Source organism: Carica papaya, chromosome 5 (genome assembly GCF_054855325.1).
Source record: "Carica papaya isolate Zhongbai chromosome 5, ASM5485532v1, whole genome shotgun sequence".
NCBI lineage: Eukaryota > Viridiplantae > Streptophyta > Magnoliopsida > Brassicales > Caricaceae > Carica > Carica papaya.
In genome coordinates this window covers 31,124,913-31,146,981 of record NC_142313.1, presented here as the reverse complement: position 1 = coordinate 31,146,981, position 22,069 = coordinate 31,124,913, and the positions used below count along the sequence as shown (strand labels likewise).

General features: G+C 46.6%; 3 non-coding genes and 39 pseudogenes across 3 annotated transcripts; all 42 read left to right on the top strand.

Annotated features, from left to right (window-relative positions):
• The first annotated feature begins 72 nt into the window (after window positions 1-72).
• On the top strand, window positions 73-191 carry LOC148264115 (5S ribosomal RNA; annotated as a pseudogene).
• Window positions 192-396: 205 nt separating this feature from the next.
• On the top strand, window positions 397-515 carry LOC148264114 (5S ribosomal RNA). Its single transcript, XR_015819634.1, has one exon. It is a non-coding gene; the product is annotated as a 5S ribosomal RNA (ribosomal RNA).
• A 561-nt stretch (window positions 516-1,076) lies between these two features.
• On the top strand, window positions 1,077-1,194 carry LOC148264113 (5S ribosomal RNA; annotated as a pseudogene).
• A 204-nt stretch (window positions 1,195-1,398) lies between these two features.
• LOC148264112 (5S ribosomal RNA) lies at window positions 1,399-1,517 on the top strand (annotated as a pseudogene).
• Window positions 1,518-1,727: 210 nt separating this feature from the next.
• Window positions 1,728-1,846, top strand: LOC148264111 (5S ribosomal RNA; annotated as a pseudogene).
• A 562-nt stretch (window positions 1,847-2,408) lies between these two features.
• On the top strand, window positions 2,409-2,527 carry LOC148264110 (5S ribosomal RNA; annotated as a pseudogene).
• A 209-nt stretch (window positions 2,528-2,736) lies between these two features.
• Window positions 2,737-2,854, top strand: LOC148264109 (5S ribosomal RNA; annotated as a pseudogene).
• A 561-nt stretch (window positions 2,855-3,415) lies between these two features.
• LOC148264108 (5S ribosomal RNA) lies at window positions 3,416-3,534 on the top strand (annotated as a pseudogene).
• A 209-nt stretch (window positions 3,535-3,743) lies between these two features.
• On the top strand, window positions 3,744-3,861 carry LOC148264107 (5S ribosomal RNA; annotated as a pseudogene).
• A 561-nt stretch (window positions 3,862-4,422) lies between these two features.
• LOC148264106 (5S ribosomal RNA) lies at window positions 4,423-4,541 on the top strand (annotated as a pseudogene).
• Window positions 4,542-4,750: 209 nt separating this feature from the next.
• Window positions 4,751-4,869, top strand: LOC148264105 (5S ribosomal RNA; annotated as a pseudogene).
• A 563-nt stretch (window positions 4,870-5,432) lies between these two features.
• Window positions 5,433-5,551, top strand: LOC148264104 (5S ribosomal RNA; annotated as a pseudogene).
• Window positions 5,552-5,756: 205 nt separating this feature from the next.
• On the top strand, window positions 5,757-5,875 carry LOC148264103 (5S ribosomal RNA; annotated as a pseudogene).
• A 505-nt stretch (window positions 5,876-6,380) lies between these two features.
• On the top strand, window positions 6,381-6,499 carry LOC148264102 (5S ribosomal RNA; annotated as a pseudogene).
• A 558-nt stretch (window positions 6,500-7,057) lies between these two features.
• On the top strand, window positions 7,058-7,176 carry LOC148264101 (5S ribosomal RNA; annotated as a pseudogene).
• Window positions 7,177-7,737: 561 nt separating this feature from the next.
• Window positions 7,738-7,856, top strand: LOC148264100 (5S ribosomal RNA; annotated as a pseudogene).
• Window positions 7,857-8,419: 563 nt separating this feature from the next.
• LOC148264099 (5S ribosomal RNA) lies at window positions 8,420-8,538 on the top strand (annotated as a pseudogene).
• Window positions 8,539-8,744: 206 nt separating this feature from the next.
• Window positions 8,745-8,863, top strand: LOC148264098 (5S ribosomal RNA; annotated as a pseudogene).
• Window positions 8,864-9,745: 882 nt separating this feature from the next.
• On the top strand, window positions 9,746-9,864 carry LOC148264097 (5S ribosomal RNA; annotated as a pseudogene).
• Window positions 9,865-10,389: 525 nt separating this feature from the next.
• Window positions 10,390-10,508, top strand: LOC148264096 (5S ribosomal RNA). The gene has a single exon (XR_015820210.1). It is a non-coding gene; the product is annotated as a 5S ribosomal RNA (ribosomal RNA).
• A 192-nt stretch (window positions 10,509-10,700) lies between these two features.
• LOC148264095 (5S ribosomal RNA) lies at window positions 10,701-10,819 on the top strand (annotated as a pseudogene).
• Window positions 10,820-11,700: 881 nt separating this feature from the next.
• Window positions 11,701-11,819, top strand: LOC148264094 (5S ribosomal RNA; annotated as a pseudogene).
• Window positions 11,820-12,380: 561 nt separating this feature from the next.
• LOC148264093 (5S ribosomal RNA) lies at window positions 12,381-12,499 on the top strand (annotated as a pseudogene).
• A 204-nt stretch (window positions 12,500-12,703) lies between these two features.
• LOC148264092 (5S ribosomal RNA) lies at window positions 12,704-12,822 on the top strand (annotated as a pseudogene).
• Window positions 12,823-13,019: 197 nt separating this feature from the next.
• On the top strand, window positions 13,020-13,137 carry LOC148264091 (5S ribosomal RNA; annotated as a pseudogene).
• A 204-nt stretch (window positions 13,138-13,341) lies between these two features.
• Window positions 13,342-13,460, top strand: LOC148264090 (5S ribosomal RNA; annotated as a pseudogene).
• Window positions 13,461-13,669: 209 nt separating this feature from the next.
• LOC148264089 (5S ribosomal RNA) lies at window positions 13,670-13,788 on the top strand (annotated as a pseudogene).
• A 559-nt stretch (window positions 13,789-14,347) lies between these two features.
• LOC148264088 (5S ribosomal RNA) lies at window positions 14,348-14,466 on the top strand (annotated as a pseudogene).
• Window positions 14,467-15,302: 836 nt separating this feature from the next.
• LOC148264087 (5S ribosomal RNA) lies at window positions 15,303-15,420 on the top strand (annotated as a pseudogene).
• Window positions 15,421-15,624: 204 nt separating this feature from the next.
• On the top strand, window positions 15,625-15,743 carry LOC148264086 (5S ribosomal RNA; annotated as a pseudogene).
• Window positions 15,744-15,952: 209 nt separating this feature from the next.
• On the top strand, window positions 15,953-16,071 carry LOC148264085 (5S ribosomal RNA; annotated as a pseudogene).
• A 737-nt stretch (window positions 16,072-16,808) lies between these two features.
• On the top strand, window positions 16,809-16,927 carry LOC148264084 (5S ribosomal RNA; annotated as a pseudogene).
• Window positions 16,928-17,613: 686 nt separating this feature from the next.
• On the top strand, window positions 17,614-17,732 carry LOC148264083 (5S ribosomal RNA; annotated as a pseudogene).
• Window positions 17,733-17,941: 209 nt separating this feature from the next.
• On the top strand, window positions 17,942-18,060 carry LOC148264082 (5S ribosomal RNA; annotated as a pseudogene).
• Window positions 18,061-18,266: 206 nt separating this feature from the next.
• On the top strand, window positions 18,267-18,385 carry LOC148264081 (5S ribosomal RNA). The gene has a single exon (XR_015821183.1). It is a non-coding gene; the product is annotated as a 5S ribosomal RNA (ribosomal RNA).
• A 205-nt stretch (window positions 18,386-18,590) lies between these two features.
• On the top strand, window positions 18,591-18,709 carry LOC148264080 (5S ribosomal RNA; annotated as a pseudogene).
• A 192-nt stretch (window positions 18,710-18,901) lies between these two features.
• Window positions 18,902-19,020, top strand: LOC148264079 (5S ribosomal RNA; annotated as a pseudogene).
• Window positions 19,021-19,564: 544 nt separating this feature from the next.
• On the top strand, window positions 19,565-19,685 carry LOC148264078 (5S ribosomal RNA; annotated as a pseudogene).
• Window positions 19,686-20,243: 558 nt separating this feature from the next.
• Window positions 20,244-20,361, top strand: LOC148264077 (5S ribosomal RNA; annotated as a pseudogene).
• Window positions 20,362-20,920: 559 nt separating this feature from the next.
• Window positions 20,921-21,038, top strand: LOC148264076 (5S ribosomal RNA; annotated as a pseudogene).
• Window positions 21,039-21,243: 205 nt separating this feature from the next.
• Window positions 21,244-21,361, top strand: LOC148264075 (5S ribosomal RNA; annotated as a pseudogene).
• Window positions 21,362-21,921: 560 nt separating this feature from the next.
• LOC148264074 (5S ribosomal RNA) lies at window positions 21,922-22,040 on the top strand (annotated as a pseudogene).
• The last annotated feature ends 29 nt before the right edge of the window (window positions 22,041-22,069 follow it).

Below are 22,069 nucleotides of genomic sequence, written 5' to 3'. Positions count from 1 at the left end.
GCACAAGGAAACAAATGACGGGAGGGAGAAGAAAGGAGAAGGAGTTTATGTATTTGCAGCGCAGAATTAAACGGGTGCGATCATACCAGCACTAATGCACCGGATCCCGTCAGAACTCCGCAGTTAAGTGTGCTTGGGCGACAGTAGTACTCAGATGGGTTACCTCCTGGGAAGTCCTCGTGTCGCACCAATTTTTTTTCAGACGGGTCGTTCGACGTTACGCACGACTGGAATTAGGGTACGCTGGTTTATCCGCAAATGTGAGTCAAGAAGCAGGGGCATTTTAATCGATATTAGAACAAGAAGGAGAGGTGCAGTGTGAACGCACAAGGAAACAATTGATGGGAGGGGGAGGGAAGGAGAAGGAGTGTATGTATTTTCAGCACGAAATGAAACTGGTGCGATCATACCAGCACTAAAGCTCCGGATCCCATCAGAATTCCGCAGTTAAGTGTGCTTGGGCGAGGGTAGTACTCGGATGGGTGACCACTTGGGAAGCCCTCGTGTTGCACCTATTTTTTTTCGGATGGGTTGTTCGACGTTACGCGCGATTGGAATTATAAACCGCTGGTTCATTTGCAAAGGTGAGTCACGGTGCCGGGGCATATTACTTGATATTAGAACGAGAAAGAGAGATGCAGAGTGCACCCACAAGGAAACAAATGACAGGAGGGGGGATGGGCGGAGAAAGAGTGTATGTATTTGCAGTGCAGAATGAAACATGAGGGATCATACCAGCACTAATGCAACGGATTCTATCAGAACTCCGTAGTTAAGGGTGCTTGGGCGAGAAAAGTACTCGGATGGGTGACCTCCTGCGAAGTCCTTATATTTCGCCCATTTTCTTGGGAGGTCCTCGTGTTGCACCCATCTTTTTGTAGATGATTCTTTCGACGTTACGCGTGACTTGATTTATGGTCTGCAGGTTTATTCGCAAATGTGAGTCACGGCGCCGTGGCATTTTACTTGATATTAGAACGAGTATGGGAGGTGCAGTGCGCACGCACAAGGAAATAAATGACGGGAGGAGGAAGAAAAGAGAAGGAGTGTATGTATTTGAAGTGCAAAATTAAACAAGTGGCATCATACCAGCACTAATGCACTGGATCCCATCAGAACTCTGCAGTTAAGCGTGGTTGGGCGAGAGTAGTACTCGGATGGGTGACCTCTTGGGAAGTCCTTGTATCGTAATAATTTTTTTTTAGATGGGTCGTTCGACGTTACGCGCGACTGGAACTATGGTTCGCTGGTTTATACGCAAATGTGAGTCAAGAACCAGGGGCATTTTAATCAATATTCGAACGAGAAGGAGAGGTGCAGTGTGAACGCACAAGGAAACAAATGATGGGAGGGGGAGAGGGAAGAAGGAGTGTATGTATTTTCGGCACGAAATTAAATAGGTGCGGTCACACCAGCACAAATGCACCGGATCCCATCAGAACTCCGCAGTTAAGTGTGCGTTGGCGAAAGTAGTACAATGATGGGTTACCTCCTGGGATGTTCTCGTGTTGCACCCATTTTCTTTTCTTCAGATGTGCCGTTCGACGTTACGCGCGACTTTAATTATGGTCCGCAGATATATTCGCAAATGTGAGTCACGTTGCCGGGGCATATTCCTTGATATTAGAACGAGAAAGAGAGACGCAGAGTGCACGCACAAGGAAACAAATGACGGGAGGGGGGATGGAAGAAAAAAGAGTTTATTTATTTGCAGCGCGAAATTAAACGGGTGCGATTATACCAGCACTATTGCACCGGATCTCATCAGAACTCCGCAGTTAAGTGTGCTTGGGCGAGTGTAGTACTCGGATGGGTGACCTCTTGGGTAGTCCTCGTGTCGCACTAATTTTTTTTTCAGACGGGTCATTCGACGTTACGAGCGACTGGAACTAGGGTCCACTGGTTTATACGCAAATGTGAGTCAAGAAGCAGGGGCATTTTAATCGATATTAAAACGAGAAGGAGAGATGTAGAGTGCACGCACAAGGAAACAAATGACGGGAGGGGGGATGGAGGGAGAAAAAGTGTATGTATTTGCAGCACATAATGAAACATGAGCAATCATACCAGCACCAATGCAACGGATTCTATCAGAACTCCGCAAGTTAAGGGTGCTTGGGCGAGAGTAGCTCTAGGATGGGTGACCTCCTGCGAAGTCCTTATATTTCACCCATTTTCTTAGGAAGTCCTCGTGTTGCACCCATTTTTTTGCAGATGATTCTTTCGACGATACGCGCGACTTGAATTATGGTCCTCAGGTTTATTGGCAAATCTGAGTCACGGCACCGTAGCATTTTACTTGATATTAGAACGAGCACGGGAGGTGCGGTGCGCACGCACAAGGAAACAAATGACGGGAGGGGGAAGAAAGGAGAAGGAGTTTATGTATTTGAAGCGCGGAATTAAACGGGTGCGATCATACCAGCACAAATGCAACGGATCTCATCAGAACTCCGCAGTTAAGTGTACTTTGGCGAAAGTAGTACAATGATGGGTTACCTCCTGGGAAGTTCTCGTGTTGCACCCATTTTCTTTTTTTCAGATGTGCCGTTCGACGTTACGCGCGACTTTAATTATGGTCCGCAGATTTATTCGCAAATGTGAGTCACGGCGCCGTGGCATTTTACTTGATATTTGAACAAGAACGAGAGGTGCAGTGCGCACGCACAAGGAAACAAATGACGGGAGGGGGAGGAAAGGAGAAGGAGTTTATGTATTTGCAGCGCGGAATTAAACGGGTGCGATCATACCAGCACTAATGCACCGGATCCCATCAGAACTCCGCAGTTAAATGCGCTTGGGCGAGAGTAGTACTCGGATGGGTGACCTCCTGGGAAGTCCTCGTTTGCACTAATTTTTTTTTCAGACGGGTCGTTCGACGTTACGCGCGACTGGAACTAGGGTCCACAGGTTTATACGCAAATGTGAGTCAAGAAGCAGGGGCATTTTAATTGATATTAGAATGAGAAATAGAGATGCAGAGTGCACGCACAAGGAAACAAATGACGGGAGGGGGGATGGAGGGAGAAAAAGTTTATGTATTTGCAGCGCAGAATGAAACATGAGCAATCATCCAGCACCAATGCAACGGATTCTATCAGAACTCCGCAAGTTAAGGGTGCTTGGGCGAGAGAAGCACTAGGATGGGTGACCTCCTGCGAAGTTCTTATATTTCACCCATTTTCTTAGGAAGTCCTCGTGTTGCACCCATTGTTTTGCAGATGATTCTTTCGACGATACGCGCGACTTGAATTATGGTCCTCAAGTTTATTCGCAAATGTGAGTCACGGCACCATATCATTTTACTTGATATTAGAACGAGCAGGGGAGGTGCATTACGCACGCACAAGGAAACAAATGACAGGAGGGGGAAGAAAGGAGAAGGAGTTTATGTATTTGCAGCGCAGAATTAAACGGGTGCGATCATACCAGCACAAATGCAACGGATCCCATCAGAACTCCGCAGTTAAGTGTGCTTTGGCGAAAGTAGTACAATGATGGGTTACCTCCTGGGAAGTTCTCGTGTTGCACCCATTTTCTTTTTTTTAGGTGTGCCGTTCGACGTTACGCCCGACTTTAATTATGGTCCGCAGATTTATTCGCAAATGTAAGTCACGGCACCGTGGCATTTTACTTGATATTTGAACGAGAACGAGAGGTGCAGTGCGCACGCACAAGGAAACAAATGACGGGAGGGGGAGGAAAGGAGAAGGAGTTTATGTATTTGCAGCGCGGAATTAAACGGGTGCGATCATACCAGCACTAATGCACTGGATCCCATCAGAACTCCGCAGTTAAATGCGCTTGGGCGAGAGTAGTACTCGGATGGGTGACCTCCTGGGAAGTTCTCGTTTGCACTAATTTTTTTTTCAGACGGGTCGTACGACGTTACGCGCGACTGGAACTAGGGTCCACTGGTTTATACGCAAATGTGAGTCAAGAAGCAGGGGCATTTTAATTGATATTAGAATGAGAAATAGAGATGCAGAGTGCACGCACAAGGAAACAAATGACGGGAGGGGGGATGGAGGGAGAAAAAGTTTATGTATTTGCAGCGCAGAATGAAACATGAGCAATCATCCAGCACCAATGCAACGGATTCTATCAGAACTCCGCAAGTTAAGGGTGCTTGGGCGAGAGAAGCACTAGGATGGGTGACCTCCTGCGAAGTTCTTATATTTCACCCATTTTCTTAGGAAGTCCTCGTGTTGCACCCATTTTTTTGCAGATGATTCTTTCGACGATACGCGCGACTTGAATTATGGTCCTCAAGTTTATTCGCAAATGTGAGTCACGGCACCATATCATTTTACTTGATATTAGAACGAGCAGGGGAGGTGCATTACGCACGCACAAGGAAACAAATGACAGGAGGGGGAAGAAAGGAGAAGGAGTTTATGTATTTGCAGCGCAGAATTAAACGGGTGCGATCATACCAGCACAAATGCAACGGATCCCATCAGAACTCCGCAGTTAAGTGTGCTTTGGCGAAAGTAGTACAATGATGGGTTACCTCCTGGGAAGTTCTCGTGTTGCACCCATTTTCTTTTTTTTAGGTGTGCCGTTCGACGTTACGCGCGACTTTAATTATGGTCCGCAGATTTATTCGCAAATGTAAGTCACGGCGCCGTGGCATTTTACTTGATATTTGAACGAGAACGAGAGGTGCAGTGCGCACGCACAAGGAAACAAATGACGGGAGGGGGAAGAAAGGAGAAGGAGTTTATGTATTTGCAGCACGAAATTAAAAAGGTTCGATCATACCAGCACTAATGCACCGGATCCCATCAAAATTCCGCAGTTAAGTGTGTTTGGGCGAGAGTAGTACTCGGATGGGTGACCTCCTGAGAAGTCCTCTTGTCACACTAATTTTTTTTTTCAGACAGGTCGTTCGACGTTACGCGTGACTGGAACTAGAGTCCACTGGTTCATACGCAAATGTGAGTCAAGAAGCAGGGGCATTTTAATCGATATTAGAACGAGAAAGAGAGATGCATAGTGCACGCACAAGGAAACTAATGACGGGAGGGGGGATGGAGGAAGAAAAAGTGTATGTATTTACAGCGCAGAATGAAACATGAGCAATCATACCAGCACCAATGCAACGAATTCTATCAGAACTCCGCAAGTTAAGGGTGCTTGGGTGAGAGTAGCACTAGGATGGGTGACCTCCTGCGAAGTCCTTATATTTCACCCATTTTCTTAGGAAGTCCTCGTGTTGCACCCATTTTTTTACAGATGATTCTTTCGACGATACGCGCGACTTGAATTATGGTCCTCAGGTTTATTCGCAAATGTGAGTCACGACACCATAGCATTTTACTTGATATTAGAACGAGCACGAGAGGTGCAGTGCGCACGCACAAGGAAACAAATGACGGGAGGGGGAAGAAAGGGGAAGGAATTTATGTATTTGCAGCGCGAAATTAAACCGGTGCGATCATACCACCACTAATGCACCGGATCCCATCAGAACTCCACAATTAAGCGTGCTTGGGCGAGAGTAGTACTCGGATGGGTGACCTCCTGGGAAGTCCTCGTGTCGCAATAATTTTTCTTCAGACGGGTCGTTCGACGTTACGCACGACTGGAACTAAGGTCCGCTGGTTTATACGCAAATGTGAGTCAAGAAGCAGGGGCATTTTAATCGATATTAGAACGAGAATGAGAGGTGCAGTGTGAATGCACAAGGAAACAATTGACGGGAGGGGGATGAAAGGAGAAGGAGTGTATGTATTTGCAGCGCGAAATTAAACAGGTGCGATCATACCAGCACTAAAGCCCCTGATCCCATCAGAACTCCGTAGTTAAGTGTACTTGGGCGAGAGTAGTACTCGAATGGGTGACCACTTGGGAATCCCTCGTGTTGCACCTATTTTTTTTCGGATGGGTTGTTCAACTTTACGCGTGAATGGAATTATAAACCGCTGGTTTATTTGAAAAGGTGAGTCACGGTGCCGGGGCATATTACTTGATATTAGAACGAGAAAGAGAAAGTGTATGTATTTGCAGCGCAGAATGAAACATGAGCAATCATATCAGCACCAATGTAACGGATTCTATTAGAACTCCGCAAGTTAAGAGTGCTTGGGCGAGAGTAGCACTGGGATGGGTGACCTCCTGCGAAGTCCTTATATTTTACCCATTTTCTTAAGAAGTCCTCGTGTTGTACCCATTTTTTTGCAGAATATTCTTTCGACGATGCGCGCGACTTGAATTATGGTCCTCAGGTTTATTCGCAAATGTGAGTCACCGCACCGTAGCATTTTACTTGATATTAGAACGAGCACGGGAGGTGCAGTGCGCACGCACAAGGAAAGAAATGATGGGAGGGGGAAGAAAGGAGAAGGAGTTTATGTATTTGCAGCGCGGAATTAAACAGGTGCAATCATACCAGGACTAATGCACCGGATCCCATCAGAACTCCGCAGTTAAGTGTGCTTGGGCGAGAGTAGTACTCGGATGGGTGACCTCCTAGGAAGTCCTCGTGTCGCACAAATTTTTTTTCAGACGGGTCGTTCGACGTTAAGCGCGACTGGAACTAGGGTCCGCTGGTTTATACGCAAATGTGAGTTAAAAAGCAGGGGCATTTTAATCGATATTAGAACGAGAAGAAGAGATGCAGAGTGCACGTACAAGGAAACAAATGACAGGAGGGGGGATGGAGGGAGAAAAAGTGTATATATTTGCAGCGCAGAATGAAACATGAGCAATCATACCAGCACCAATGCAACGGATTCTTTCAGAACTCCGCAAGTTAAGGGTGCTTGGGCGAGAGTAGCACTAGGATGGGTGACCTGCGAAGTTCTTATATTTCACCCATTTTCTTAGGAAGTCGTCGTGTTGCACCCATTTTTTTGCAAATGATTCTTACGACGATACTCGCGACTTGAATTATGGTCCTCAGGTTTATTCGCAAATGTGCGTCACGGCACCGTATCATTTTACTTGACATTAGAACGAGCACGGGAGGTGCAGTGCGCATGCACAAGGAAACAAATGACGGGAGGGGGAAGAAAGGAGAAGGAGTTTATGTATTTGCAGCGCTGAATTATACGGGTGCGATCATACCAGCACTAATGCACTGGATCCCATCAGAACTCCGCAGTTAAGTGTGCTTGGGCGAGAGTAGTACTCGGATGGGTGACCTCCTGGGAAGTCCTCGTGACGCACTATTTTTTTTTCAGACGGGTCGTTCGACGTTACGCGCGACTGGAACTAGGGTCCACTGGTTTATACGCAAATGTGAGTCAAGAAGCAGGGGCATTTTAATCGATATTAGAACGAGAAAAAGAGATGCAGAGTTCACGCACAAGGAAACAAATGACGGGAGGGGGGATGGAGGGAGAAAAAGTGTATGTATTTACAGCGCAGAATGAAACATGAGCAATCATACCAGCACCAATGCAACGGATTCTATCAGAACTCCGCAAGTTAAGGGTGCTTGGGCGAGAGTAGCACTAGGATGGGTTACCTCCTGCGAAGTCCTTATATTTCACCCATTTTCTTAGGAAGTCCTCGTGTTGCACACATTTTTTTGCAGATGATTCTTTCGACGATACGCGCGACTTGAATTATGGTCCTCAAGTTTATTCGTAAATGTGAGTCACGGCACCGTAGCATTTTACTTTATATTCGAACGAGCACGGGAGGTGCAGTGCGCACGCACAAGGAAACAATTGACGGGAGGGGGAAGAAAGGAGAAGGATTTTATGTATTTGCAGCGCAGAATTAAACGGGTGCGATCATACCACCACTTACGCACCGGATCCCATCATAACTCCGCAGTTAAGTGTGCTTGGGCGAGAGTAGTACTCGAATGGGTGACCTCCTGGGAAGTCCTCGTGTCGCACCAATTTTTTTTCAGACGGGTCGTTCGACGTTATACGCGACTGGAACTGGTGTCCGCTGGTTTATACGCAAATGTGAGTCAAGAAGCAGGGGCATTTTAATCGATATTAGAACGAGAAGGCGAGGTGCAGTGTGAACGCACAAGGAAACAATTGATGGGAGGGGGAGGGAAGGAGAAGGAGTGTATGTATTTTCGGCACGAAATGAAATAGGTGCGATCATACCAGCACTAATGGAACGGATTCTATTAGAACTCCGTAGCTAAGGGTGCTTGGGTGAGAGTAGTACTAGCATGGATTTCCTCCTGCGAAGTCCTTATATTTCACCCATTTTCTTGCGAAGTCCTCGTGTTGCACCCATTTTCTTTTTTTCAGATGTGCCGTTCGACATTACGCGCGACTTTAATAATGGTCCGCAGATTTATTCGCAAATGTGAGTCACGGCGCCATAGCATTTTACTTGATATTTGAACGAGAACGAGAGGTGCAGTGCGCACGCACAAGGAAACAAATGACGGGAGAGGGAAGAAAGGGGAATGAGTTTATGTATTTGCAGCGCAAAATTAAACAATTGCAATCATACCAGCACTAATGCACCTGATCCCATCAGAACTCCGCAGTTAAGTGTGCTTGGGCGAGATTAGTACTCGGATGGGTGACCTCCTGTGAAGTCCTCGTGTCGTACTAATTTTTTTTTCAGACGGGTCGTTCGACGTTACGCGCGTCTGGAACTAGGGTCCGGTGGTTTATACGCAAATGTGAGTCATGAAGCAGGGGCATTTTAATCGATATTAGAACGAGAATGAGAGGTGAAGTGTGAACGCACAAGGAAACAAATGACGGGAGGGGGAAGAAAGGAGAAGGAGTGTATGTATTTATAGCGCGAAATTAAAGAGGTGTGATCACACCAGCACTAAAGCCCCGGATCCCATCAAAACTCCGCAGTTAAGTGTGCTTGGGCGAGAGTAGTACTCGGATGGGTGACCACTTGGGAAGCCCTCGTGTTGCAACTATTTTTTTTCGGATGGGTTGTTCGACGTTACGCGCGAATAGAATTATAAACCGCTGGTTCATTTGCAAAGGTGAGTCACGGTGCCGGGGCATATTACTTGATATTAGACAAGAAAGAGAGATACAGAGTGCACGCACAAGGAAACAAATGATGGGAGGGAGGATGGAAGGAGAAAGAGTGTATGTATTTGTAGTGCAGAATGAAACATGAGGGATCATACCAGCACTAATGCAACGGATTCTATCAGAACTCGGCAGTTAAGGGTGCTTGGGAGAGAAAAGTACTCGGATGGGCGACCTCCTGCGAAGTCCTTATATTTCACCCATTTTCTTGGAAGGTCCTCGTGTTGCACCCATCTTTTTGCAGATGATTCTTTCGACGTTACGCGCGACTTGATTTATGGTCCGCAGATTTATTCGCAAATGTGAGTCACGGCGCCGTGGCATTTTACTTGATATTAGAACGAGTACGGGAGGTGCAGTGCGCACGCACAAGGAAACAAATGATGGGATGAGGAAGAAAAGAGAATGAGTGTATATATTTGAAGCGCAAAATTAAACAAGTGGCATCATACCAGCACTACTGCACTGTATCCCATCAGAACTCTGCAGTTAAGTGTCCTTGGGCGAGAATAGTACTCGGATGGGTGACCTCTTGGGAAGTCCTCGTATCGCAACAATTTTTTTCCAGATGGGTCGTTCGACGTTACGCGCGACTGGAACTATGGTCCGCTAGTTTATACGCAAATGTGAGTCAAGAATCAGGGGCATTTTAATCGATATTAGAACGAGAATGAGAGGTGCAGTGTGAATGCAAAAGGAAACAAATGATGGGAGGGGGGGAGGGAAGAAGGAGTGTATGTATTTTCAGCATAAAATTAAACAGGTGCGGTCACACCAGCACAAATGCACCGGATACCATCAGAACTCCATAGTTAAGTGTGCTTTGGCGAAAGTAGTACAATGATGGGTTACCTCCTGGGAAGTTCTCGTGTTGCACCCATTTTCTTTTCTTCAGATGTGCCGTTCGACGTTATGCGGGACTTTAATTATGGTCCGCAGATTTATTCGCAAATGTGAGTCACGGCACCGTGGCATTTTACTTTATATTTTAACGAGAACGAGAGGTGCAGCACAAGGAAACAAATGACGGGAGGGGGAAGAAAGGAGAAGGAGTGTATGTTTTTGCAGCGCGAAATGAAACAGGTGCGATCATACCAGCACTAATGCAACGGATTCTATCAGAACTCCGTAGGTAAGGGTGCTTGGGCGAGAGTAGTACTAGCATGGGTTACCTCCTGCGAAGTCCTTATATTTCACCCATTTTTTTGCAGATGATTCTTTCGACGTTACGCGCGACTTGAATTATGGTCCTAAGGTTTATTTGCAAATGTGAGTCACGGCGCTGTAGCATTTTACTTGATATTAGAATGAGAAGGGGAGGTGCAGTGCGCACGCACAAGGAAACAAATAACGGGAGGGGAAAGAAAGGGAAATGAGTTTATATATTTGCAGCGCAAAATTAAACAGGTGTGATCATACCAGCATTAATGCACCAGATCCCATCAGAACTCTGCAGTGAAGTGTGCTTGGGCGAGATTAGTACTCGGATGGGTGACCTCCTGGGAAGTCCTCGTGTCGCACCAATTTTTTTTCAGACGGGTCGTTCGACATTACGCGCGTCTGGAACTAGGGTCCGCTGGTTTATACGCAAATGTGAGTCAAGAAGCAGGGGCATTTTAATCAAAATTAGAACGAGAATGAGAGGTGAAAGGAAACAAATGACGGGAGGGGGAAGAAAGGAGAAGGAGTTTATGTATTTGCAGCGCGAAATTAAAAAGGTGCGATCATACCAGCACTAAAGCTCCGGATCCTATCAGAACTCCGCAGTTAAGTGCGCTTGGGTGAGAGTAGTACTCGGATGGGTGACCACCTGGGAAGCCCACGTGTTGCACCTATTTTTTTTCGGATGGGTTGTTTGACGTTACGCGCGAATGGAATTATAAACCGCTGGTTCATTTGCAAAGGTGAGTCACGGTGCCGGGGCATATTACTTGATATTAGAACGAGAAAGAGAGATGCAGGGTGCACGCACAAGGAAACAAATGACGGGAGGGGGGATGGAAGGAGAAAGAGTGTTTATTTGCGGTGCAGAATGAAACATGAGGGATCATACCAGCACTAATGCAACGGATTCTATCAGAACTCGGCAGTTAAGGGTGCTTGGGCGAGAAAAGTACTCGGATGGGTGACCTCCTGCGTAGTCCTTATATTTCACCCATTTTCTTGGGAGGTCCTCGTGTTGCACCCATCTTTTTGCAGATGATTCTTTCGACGTTACGCGCGACTTGATTTATGGTCCGCAGGTTTATTCGCAAATGTGAGTCACGGCGCCGTGGCATTTTACTTGATATTAGAACGAGTACGGGAGGTGCAGTGCGCACGCACAAGGAAACAAATGACGGGAGGAGGAAGAAAAGATTAGGAGTGTATGTATTTGAAGCGCAAAATTAAACAAGTGGCATCATACCAGCACTAATGCACTGGATCCCATCAGAACTCTGCAGTTAAGTGTTCTTGGGCGAGAGTAGAACTCGGATGGGTGACCTCTTGGGAAGTCCTCGTATCGCAATAATTTTTTTTCAGATGAGTCGTTCGACGTTACGCGCGACTGGAACTATGGTCCGCTGGTTTATACGTAAATGTGAGTCAAGAATCATGGGCATTTTAATCGATATTAGAACGAGAAGGAGAGGTGCACTGTGAACGGAAAAGGAAACAAATGATGGGAGGGCGGGAGGGAAGAAGGAGTGTATGTATTTTAAGCACGAAATTAAACAGGTGCGGTCACACCAGCACAAATGCACCGGATCCCATCAGAACTCCGCAGTTAAGTGTGCTTTGGTGAAAGTAGTACAATGATGGGTTACCTCTTGGGAAGTTCTCGTGTTGCACCTATTTTTTTTTTCAGATGTGCCGTTCGACGTTACGCGCGACTTTAATTATGGTCCGCAGATTTATTCGCAAATGTGAGTCACGGCACCGTGGCATTTTACTTGATATTTGAACGAGAAGGAGAGGTGCAGTGCGCACGCACAAGGAAACAAATGACAGGAGGGGAAAGAAATGAGAAGGAGTGTTTGTATTTGCAGCGCAAAATGAAATAGGTGCGATCATATCAGCACTAATGCAACGGATTCTATCAGAACTCCGTAGGTAAAAGTGCTTGGGCGAGAGTAGTACTAGCAAGGGTTACCTCCTGCGAAGTCCTTATATTTCACCCATTTTCTTGTGAAGTCCTCGTGTTGCACCCATTTTTTTGCAGATGATTCTTTCGACGTTACGTGCGACTTGTATTATGGTCCTCAGGTTTATTCGCAAATGTGAGTCACGACGCTGTAGCATTTTACTTGATATTAGAACGAGAACGAGAGGTGGAGTGCGCACGCACAAGGAAACAAATGAGGGGAGGGGGAAGAAAGAGGAATGATTTTATGTATTTGCAGCGCAAAATTAAACAGGTGCGATCATAGCTGCACTAATGCACCGGATCCCATCAGAACTCCGCTGTTAAGTCTGCTTGGGCGAGATTAGTACTCGGATGGGTGACCTCCTGGGAAGTCCTCGTGTCACACCAATTTTTTTTCAGACGGGTCGTTCGACGTTACGCTCGTCTGGAACTAGGGTCCGCTGGTTTATACGCAAATGTGAGTCAAGAAGCAGGGACATTTTAATCGATATTAGAACGAGAAGGAGAGGTGCAGTGTGAACGCACAAGGAAACAAATGATGGGAGGGGGCGAGGGAAGAAGGAGTGTACGTATTTTCAGCACGAAATTAAACAGGTGCGGTCAAACCAGCACGAATGCACCGGATCCCATCAAAACTCCGCAGTTAAGTGTGCTTTGGCGAAAGTAGTACAATGATGGGTTACCTCCTGGGAAGTTCTCGTGTTGCACCCATTTTCTTTTTTTCAGATGTGCCGTTCGACGTTACGCGCGACTTTAATTATGGTCCGCAGATTTATTCGCAAATGTGAGTGACGGCGCCGTGGCATTTTACTTGATATTTGAACGAGAACGAGAGGTGCAGTGCGCACGCACAAGGAAACAAATGACGGGAGGGGGAAGAATGGAGAATTAAAGCGCAAAATTAAACATGTGGCATCATACCAGCACTAATGCACTGGATCCCATCAGAACTCTGCAGTTAAGCGTGCTTGGGCGAGAGTAGTACTCGGATGGGTGACCTCTTGGGAAGTCCTCGTATCGCAACAATTTTTTTTCAGATGGGTCGTTCGACGTTACGCGCGACTGGAACTATGGTCTGCTAGTTTATACGCAAATGTGAGTCAAGAATCAGGGGCATTTTAATCGATATTAGAACGAGAAGGAGAGGTGCAGTGTGAACGCACAAGGAAACAAATGATGGGAGGGGGCGAGGGAAGAAGGAGTGTATGTATTTTCAGCACGAAATTAAACAGGTGCGGTCACACCAGCACGAATGCACCGGATCCCATCAAAACTCCGCAGTTAAGTGTGCTTTGGCGAAAGTAGTACAATGATGGGTTACCTCCTGGGAAGTTCTCGTGTTGCACCCATTTTCTTTTTTTCAGATGTGCCGTTCGACGTTACGCGCGACTTTAATTATGGTCCGCAGATTTATTCGCAAATGTGAGTGACGGCGCCGTGGCATTTTACTTGATATTTGAACGAGAACGAGAGGTGCAGTGCGCACGCACAAGGAAACAAATGACGGGAGGGGGACGAATGGAGAAGGAGTTTATGTATTTGCAGCGCGAAATTAAACAGGTGCGAGCATACCAGCATTAATGCACCGGATCCCATCAGAACTCCGCAGTTAAGTGTGCTTGGGTGAGTGTAGTACTCGCATGGGTGACCTCCTGGGAAGTCATCGTGTCGTACCAATTTTTTTTCAGACGGGTCGTTCGACTTTACGCGCGACTGGAACAAGGCTCCGCTGGTTTATACGCAAATGTGAGTCAAGAAACAGGGGCATTTTAATCGATATTAGAACGAGAAGGAGAGGTGCAGTGTGAACTCACAAGGAAACAATTGATGGGAGAGGGAGGGATGGAGAAGGAGTGTATGTATTTTCTGCACGAAATGAATCAGGTGCGATTATACCAGCACTAATGCAACGGATTCTATCAGAACTCCGCAGGTAAGGGTGCTTGGGCGAGAGTAGTACTAGAATGGGTTACCTCCTGCGAAGTCCTTATATTTCACCCATTTTCTTGTGAAGTCCTCGTGTTGCACCCATTTTTTTGCAGGTGATTCTTTCGACGTTACGCGCGACTTCAATTATGGTCCTAAGGTTTATTCGCAAATGTGAGTCACGGCGCTGTAACATTTAACTTGATATTAGAACGAGAACGGGAGGTGCAGTGCGCACGCACAAGGAAACAAATGACAGGAGGGGGAAGAAAGGGGAATGAGTTTATGAATTTGTAGCGCGAAATTAAATAGATGCGATCATACCAGCACTAATGCACCGGATCCCATTAGAACTCCGCACTTAAGTGTGCTTGGGCGAGATTAGTACTCGGATGGGTGACCTCCTGGGAAGTCCTCGTGTCGCACCAATTTTTTTTCAGACGGGTCGTTCGACGCTACGCGCCTCTGGAACTAGGGTCCGCTGGTTTATACGCAAATGTGACTCAAGAAGCAGAGGCATTTTAATCGATATTAGAACGAGAAGGAGAGATGAAGTGCGAACACACAAGGAAACAAATGACGGAGGGGGAAGAAAGGAGAAGGAGTGTATGTATTTGCAGCGCGAAATTAAACAGGTGCGATCATACTAGCACTAAAGCCCCGGATCCCATCAGAACTCCGCAGTTAGGTGTGCTTGGGCGAGAGTAGTACTCGGATGTGTTGTTCGACGTTACGCGCGAATGGAATTATAAACCGTTGGTTCATTTACAAAGGTGAGTCACGGTGCTGGGGCATATTACTTGATATTAGAACGAGAAAGAGAGATGCAGAGTGCACGCACAAAGAAACAAATGACGGGAGGGGGGATGGGAGGAGAAAGAGTGTATGTATTTGCAGTGCAGAATGAAACATGAGGGATCATACCAGCACTAATGCAACGGATTCTATCAGAACTCCGCAGTTAAGGGTGCTTGGGCGAGAAAAGTACTCGGATGGGTGACCTCCTGCGAAGTCCTTATATTTCACCCATTTTCTTGGGAGGTCCTCGTGTTGCACCCTTCTTTTTGCAGATAATTCTTTCGACGTTACGCGTGACTTGATTTATGGTCCGCAGGTTTAGTCGCAAATGTGAGTCACGGCGCTGTGGCATTTTACTTGATATTAGAACGAGTACAGGAGGTGCAGTGCGCACGCACAAGGAAACAAATGACGTGAGGATGAAGAAAAGGGAAGGAGTGTATGTATTTAAAGCGTAAAATTAAACAAGTGGCATCATACTAGCACTAATGCATTGGATCCCATCAGAACTCTGCAGTTAAGCGTGCTTGGGCGAGAGTACTACTCGGATGGGTGACCTCTTGGGAAGTCCTCGTATCGCAACAATTTTTTTTTAGATGGGTCGTTCGACGTTACGCGCGACTGGAACTATGGTCCGCTGGTTTATACGCAAATGTGAGTCAAGAATCAGGGGCATTTTAATCGATATTAGAACGAGAAGGAGAGGTGCAGTGTGAACGCACAAGGAAACAAATGATGGGAGGGGGCGAGGGAAGAAGGAGTGTACGTATTTTCAGCACGAAATTAAACAGGTGCGGTCACACCAGCACGAATGCACCGGATCCCATCAAAACTCCGCAGTTAAGTGTGCTTTGGCGAAAGTAGTACAATGATGGGTTACCTCCTGGGAAGTTCTCGTGTTGCACCCATTTTCTTTTTTTCAGATGTGCCGTTCGACGTTACGCGCGACTTTAATTATGGTCCGCAGATTTATTCGCAAATGTGAGTGATGGCGCCGTGGCATTTTACTTGATATTTGAACGAGAACGAGAGGTGCAGTGCGCACGCACAAGGAAACAAATAACGGGAGGGAGAAGAATGGAGAACGAGTTTATGTATTTGCAGCGCGAAATTAAACAGGTGCGAGCATACCAGCACTAATGCACCGGATCCCATCAGAACTCCGCAGTTAAGTGTGCTTGGGTGAGTGTAGTACTCGCATGGGTGACCTCCTGGGAAGTCCTCGTGTCGTACCAATTTTTTTTCAGACGGGTCGTTCGACTTTACGCGCGACTGGAACAAGGCTCCGCTGGTTTATACGCAAATGTGAGTCAAGAAGCAGGGGCATTTTAATCGATATTAGAACGAGAAGGAGAGGTGCAGTGTGAACTCACAAGGAAACAATTGATGGGAGAGGGAGGGATGGAGAAGGAGTGTATGTATTTTCAGCACGAAATGAATCAGGTGCGATTATACCAGCACTAATGCAACGGATTCTATTAGAACTCCGCAGGTAAGGGTGCTTGGGCGAGAGTAGTACTAGAATGGGTTACCTCCTGCGAAGTCCTTATATTTCACCCATTTTCTTGTGAAGTCCTCGTGTTGCACCCATTTTTTTGCAGGTGATTCTTTCGACGTTACGCGCGACTTGAATTATGGTCCTAAGGTTTATTCGCAAATGTGAGTCACGGCGCTGTAACAGATCCCATCAGAACTCTGCAGTGAAGTGTGCTTGGGCGAGATTAGTACTCGGATGGGTGACCTCCTGGGAAGTCCTCGTGTCGCACCAATTTTTTTTCAGACGGGTCGTTCGACGCTACGCGCCTCTGGAACTAGGGTCCGCTGGTTTATACGCAAATGTGACTCAAGAAGCAGAGGCATTTTAATCGATATTAGAACGAGAAGGAGAGATGAAGTGCGAACACACAAGGAAACAAATGACGGAGGGGGAAGAAAGGAGAAGGAGTGTATGTATTTGCAGCGCGAAATTAAACAGGTGCGATCATACTAGCACTAAAGCCCCGGATCCCATCAGAACTCCGCAGCTAGGTGTGCTTGGGCGAGAGTAGTACTCGGATGGGTGACCACTTAGGAAGCCCTCGTGTTGCACCTTTTTTTTCTCGGATGTGTTGTTCGACGTTACGTGCTAATGGAATTATAAACCGCTGGTTCATTTACAAAGGTGAGTCACGGTGCCGGGGCATATTACTTGATATTAGAACGAGAAAGAGAGATGCAGAGTGCACGCACAAGGAAAGAAATGACTGGAGGGGGGATGGGAGGAGAAAGAGTGTACGTATTTGCAGTGCAGAATGAAACATGAGGGATCATACCAGCACTAATACAACGGATTCTATCAGAACTCCCCAGTTAAGGGTGCTTGGGCGAGAAAAGTACTCGGATGGGTGACCTCCTGCGAAGTCCTTATATTTCACCCATTTTCTTGGGAGGTCATCGTGTTGCACCCATCTTTTTGCAGCTGATTCTTTCGACGTTACGCGCGACTTGATTTATGGTCCGCAGGTTTAGTCGCAAATGTGAGTCACGGCGTTGTGGCATTTTACTTGATATTAGAACGAGTACGGGAGGTGCAGTGCGCACGCAAGAGGAAACAAATGACGGGAGGATGAAGAAAAGGGAAGGAGTGTATGTATTTAAAGCGCAAAATTAAACATGTGGCATCATACCAGCACTAATGCACTGGATCCCATCAGAACTCTGCAGTTAAGCGTGCTTGGGCGAATGATGGGAGGGGGCGAGGGAAGAAGGAGTGTACGTATTTTCAGCACGAAATTAAACAGGTGCGGTCACACCAGCACGAATGCACCGGATCCCATCAGAACTACGCAGTTAAGTGTGTTTTGGCGAAAGTAGTACAATGATGGGTTACCTCCTGGGAAGTTCTCGTGTTGCACCCAATTTCTTTTTTTCAGTTGTGTCGTTCGAAGTTACGCGCGACTTTAATTATAGTCTGCAGATTTATTTGCAAACGTGAGTCACGGCACTGTGGCATTTTACTTGATATTTGAACGAGAACGAGAGGTGCAGTGCGCACGCACAAGGAAATAAATGACGGGAGGGGGAAGAAAGGAGAAGGAGTTTATGTATTTGTAGCGCGAAATTCAACAGGTGCGATCATACCAGCACTAATGCACCGGATCCCATCAGAATTCCGCAGTTAAGTGTGCTTGGGCGAGAGTAGTACTCGGATTGGAGACCTCCTGGGAAGTCCTCGTGTCGCACTAATTTTTTTTTCAGACGGGTCGTTCGACGTTACGCGCGACTGGAACTAGGGTCCACTGGTTTATACGCAAATGTGAGTCAAGAAGCAGGGGCATTTTAATCGATATTAGAACGAGAATGAGAGGTGAAGTGTGAACGCACAAGGAAATAAATGACGGGAAGGGGAAGAAAGGAGAAGGAGTGTATGTATTTACTGTGCGAAATTAAACACGTGCGATCATACCAGCACTAAAGCTCCGGATCCCATCAGAACTCCGCAGTTAAGTGTGCTTGGGCGAGAGTAGTACTCGGATGGGTGACCACTTGGGAAGCCCTCGTGTTGCACCTATTTTTTTTCGGATGGGATGTTCGACGTTACGCGCGAATGGAATTATAAACCATTGGTTCATTTGCAAAGGTGAGTCACGGTGCCGGGGCATATTACTTGATATTAGAACGAGAAAGAGAGATGCAGAGTGCACGCACAAGGAAACAAATGACGGGAGGGGGAAGAAAGGAGAAGGAGTTTATGTATTTGCAGCACGAAATTAAACAGGTGCGATCATACCAGCACTAATGCAACCGATCCCATCATAACTCTGCAGTTAAGTGTGCTTGGGCGAGAGTAGTACTCGGATGGGTGACCACTTGGGAAGTCCTCGTGTTGCACCCATTTTTTTGCAAATGATTCTTTCGACGTTACGCGCAACTTGAATTTTGGCCCTCAGGTTTATTCGCAAATGTGAGTCACGGCGTCGTAACATTTTACTTGATATTAAAACGAGCACGGGAGGTGCAAGGAAACAAATGACGGGAGGGGGAAGAAAGGAGATGGAGTTTATGTATTTGCAGCACGAAATTAAATAGGTGCGATCATACCAGCACTAAAGCTCCGGATCCCATCAGAACTCCGCAGTCAAGTGTACTTGGGCGAGAGTAGTACTCGGATGGGTGACCTCCTAGGAAGTCCTCGTATCGCACTAATTTTTTTTCAGACGGGTCGTTCGACGTTACGCGCGACTGGAACTAGGGTCCACTGGTTTATACGCAAATGTGAGTCAAGAAGCAGGGGCATTTTAATCGATATTAGAACGAGAAAGAGAGATGCAGAGTGCACGCACAAGGAAACAAATGACGGGAGGGGGGATGGAGGGAGAAAAAGTGTATGTAAACATGAGCAATCATACCAGCACCAATGCAACGAATTCTATCAGAACTCCGCAAGTTAAGAGTGCTTGGGCGAGAGTAGGACAAAGATGGGTGACCTCCTGCGAAGTCCTTATATTTCACCCATTTTCTTAGGAAGTCCTCGTGTTGCACCTATTTTTTTGCAGATGATTCTTTCGACGATACGTGCGACTTGAATTATGGTCCTCAGGTTTATTCGCAAATGTGAGTTACGGCACCGTAGCATTTTACTTGATATTAGAACGAGCACGGGAGATGCAGTGCGCACGCACAAGGAAACAAATGACGGGAGGGGGAAGAAAGGGGAATGAGTTTATGTATTTGCAGCGCGAAATTAAACAGTTGTGATCATACCAGCACTAATGCTCCGGATCCCATCAGAACTCCGCAGTTAAGCGTGCATGGGCGAGAGTAGTACTCAGATGGGTGACCTCCTGGGAAGTCCTCATGTAGCACCAATTTTTTTTCAAACGGGTCGTTCGACGTTACGCGCGACTGGAACTAGGGTCCGCTGGTTTATACTCAAATGTGAGTCAAGAAGCAGGGGCATTTTAATCGATATTAGAACGAGAAGGATAGGTGCAGTTTGAACGCACAAGGAAACAATTGATGGGAGGGGGAGGGAAGGAGAATGAGTGTATTTATTTTCAGCATGAAATGAAACAAGTGCGATCATACTAGCACTAATGCAACCGATTCTTTCAGAACTCCGTAGGTAAAGGGTGCTTGGGTGAGAGTAGTACTAGCATGGGTTATCTCCTGCGAAGTCCTTATATTTCACCAATTTTCTTGTGAAGTCCTCGTGTCGCACCAATTTTTTTTCAGACGGGTCGTTCGACGTTACACCCGTCTGGAACTAGGGTCCGCTAGTTTATACGCAAATGTGAGTCAAGAAGCAGGGGCATTTTAATCGATATTAGAACGAGAATGAGAGGTGAAGCGTGAACGCACAAGGAAACAAATGACGGGAGGGGGAAGAAAGGAGAAGGAGTGTATGTATTTGCAGCGCGAAACTAAACAGGTGCGATCATACCAGCACTAAAGCCCCGGATCCCATCAAAACTTCTCAGTTAAGTGTGCTTGGCGAGATTAGTACTCGGATGGTTGACCTCCTGGGAAGTCCTCGTGTCGCATCAATTTTTTTTCAGACGGGTCGTTCGACGTTACGCGCGTCTGGAACTAGGGTCCGCTTGTTTATACTCAAATGTGAGTCAAGAAGCAGGGGCATTTTAATCGATATTAGAACGAGAAGGATAGGTGCAGTTTGAACGCACAAGGAAACAATTGATGGGAGGGGGAGGGAAGGAGAAGGAGTGTATTTATTTTCAGCATGAAATGAAACAAGTGCGATCATACCAGCACTAATGCAACGAATTCTTTCAGAACTCCGTAGGTAAGGGTACTTGAGCGAGAGTAGTACTAGCATGGGTTATCTCCTGCGAAGTCCTTATATTTCACCAATTTTCTTGTGAAGTCCTCGTGTCGCACCAATTTTTTTTCAGACGGGTCGTTCGACGTTACGCCCGTCTGGAACTAGGGTCCGCTGGTTTATACGCAAATGTGAGTCAAAAAGCAGGGGCAATTTAATCGATATTAGAACGAGAATGAGAGGTGAAGTGTGAACGCACAAGGAAACAAATGACGGGAGGGGGAAGAAAGGAGAAGGAGTGTATGTATTTGCAGCGCAAAACTAAACAGGTGCGATCATACCAGCACTAAAGCCCCGGATCCCATCAGAACTTTGCAGTTAAGTGTGCTTGGCGAGATTAGTACTCAGATGGTTGACCTCCTGGGAAGTCCTCGTGTCGCACCAATTTTTTTTCAGACGGGTCGTTCGACGTTACGCGCGTCTGGAAGTAGGGTCCGCTGGTTTATACTCAAATGTGAGTCAAGAAGCAGGGGCATTTTAATCGATATTAGAACGAGAATGAGAGGTGAAGTGTGAACGCACAAGGAAACAAATGACGGGAGGAGGAAGAAAGGAGAAGGAGTGTATGTATTTGCCGCGCGAAACTAAACAGGTGCGATCATACCAGCACTAAAGCCCCGAATCCCATCAGAACTTCGCAGTTAAGTGTGCTTGGCGAGATTAGTACTCGGATGGTTGACCTCCTGGGAAGTCCTCGTGTCGCACCAAATTTTTTTCAGACGGGTCGTTCGATGTTACGCGCGATTGGAACTAGAGTCCGTTGGTTTATACGCAAATGTGAGTCAAGAAGCAGGGGCATTTTTATCGATATTAGAACGAGAAGGAGAGGTGCAGTGTGAACGCACAAGGAAACAATTGATGGGAGGGGGAGGGAAGGAGAAGGAGTGTGTGTATTTTCAGCACGAAATGAAATAGGTGCAATCATACCAGCACTAATGCAACGGATTCTATCAGAACTCCGTAGATAAGGGTGCTTGGGCGAGAGTAGTACTAGCATGGGTTACCTCCTGCGAAGTCCTTATATTTCACCCATTTTCTTGTGAAGTCCTCGTGTCGCACCAATTTTTTTTTCAGACGGGTCGTTCGACGTTACGCGCATCTGGAACTAGGGTCCGCTGGTTTATACGCAAATGTGAGTCAAGAAGTAGGGGCATTTTAATCGATATTAGAATGAGAATGAGAGGTGAAGTGTGAACGCACAAGGAAACAAATGACGGGAGGGGGAAGAAAGGAGAAGGAGTGTATGTATTTGCAGCGCGAAATTAAACAGGTGCGATCATACCAGCACTAAAGCTCCGGATCCCATCAAAACTCCGCAGTTAAGTATGCTTGGGCGAGGGTAGTACTCGGATGGTTGACCACCTGGGAAGCCCTCGTGTTGTACCCATTTTCTTTTTTTTAGATGTGTTGTTCGAT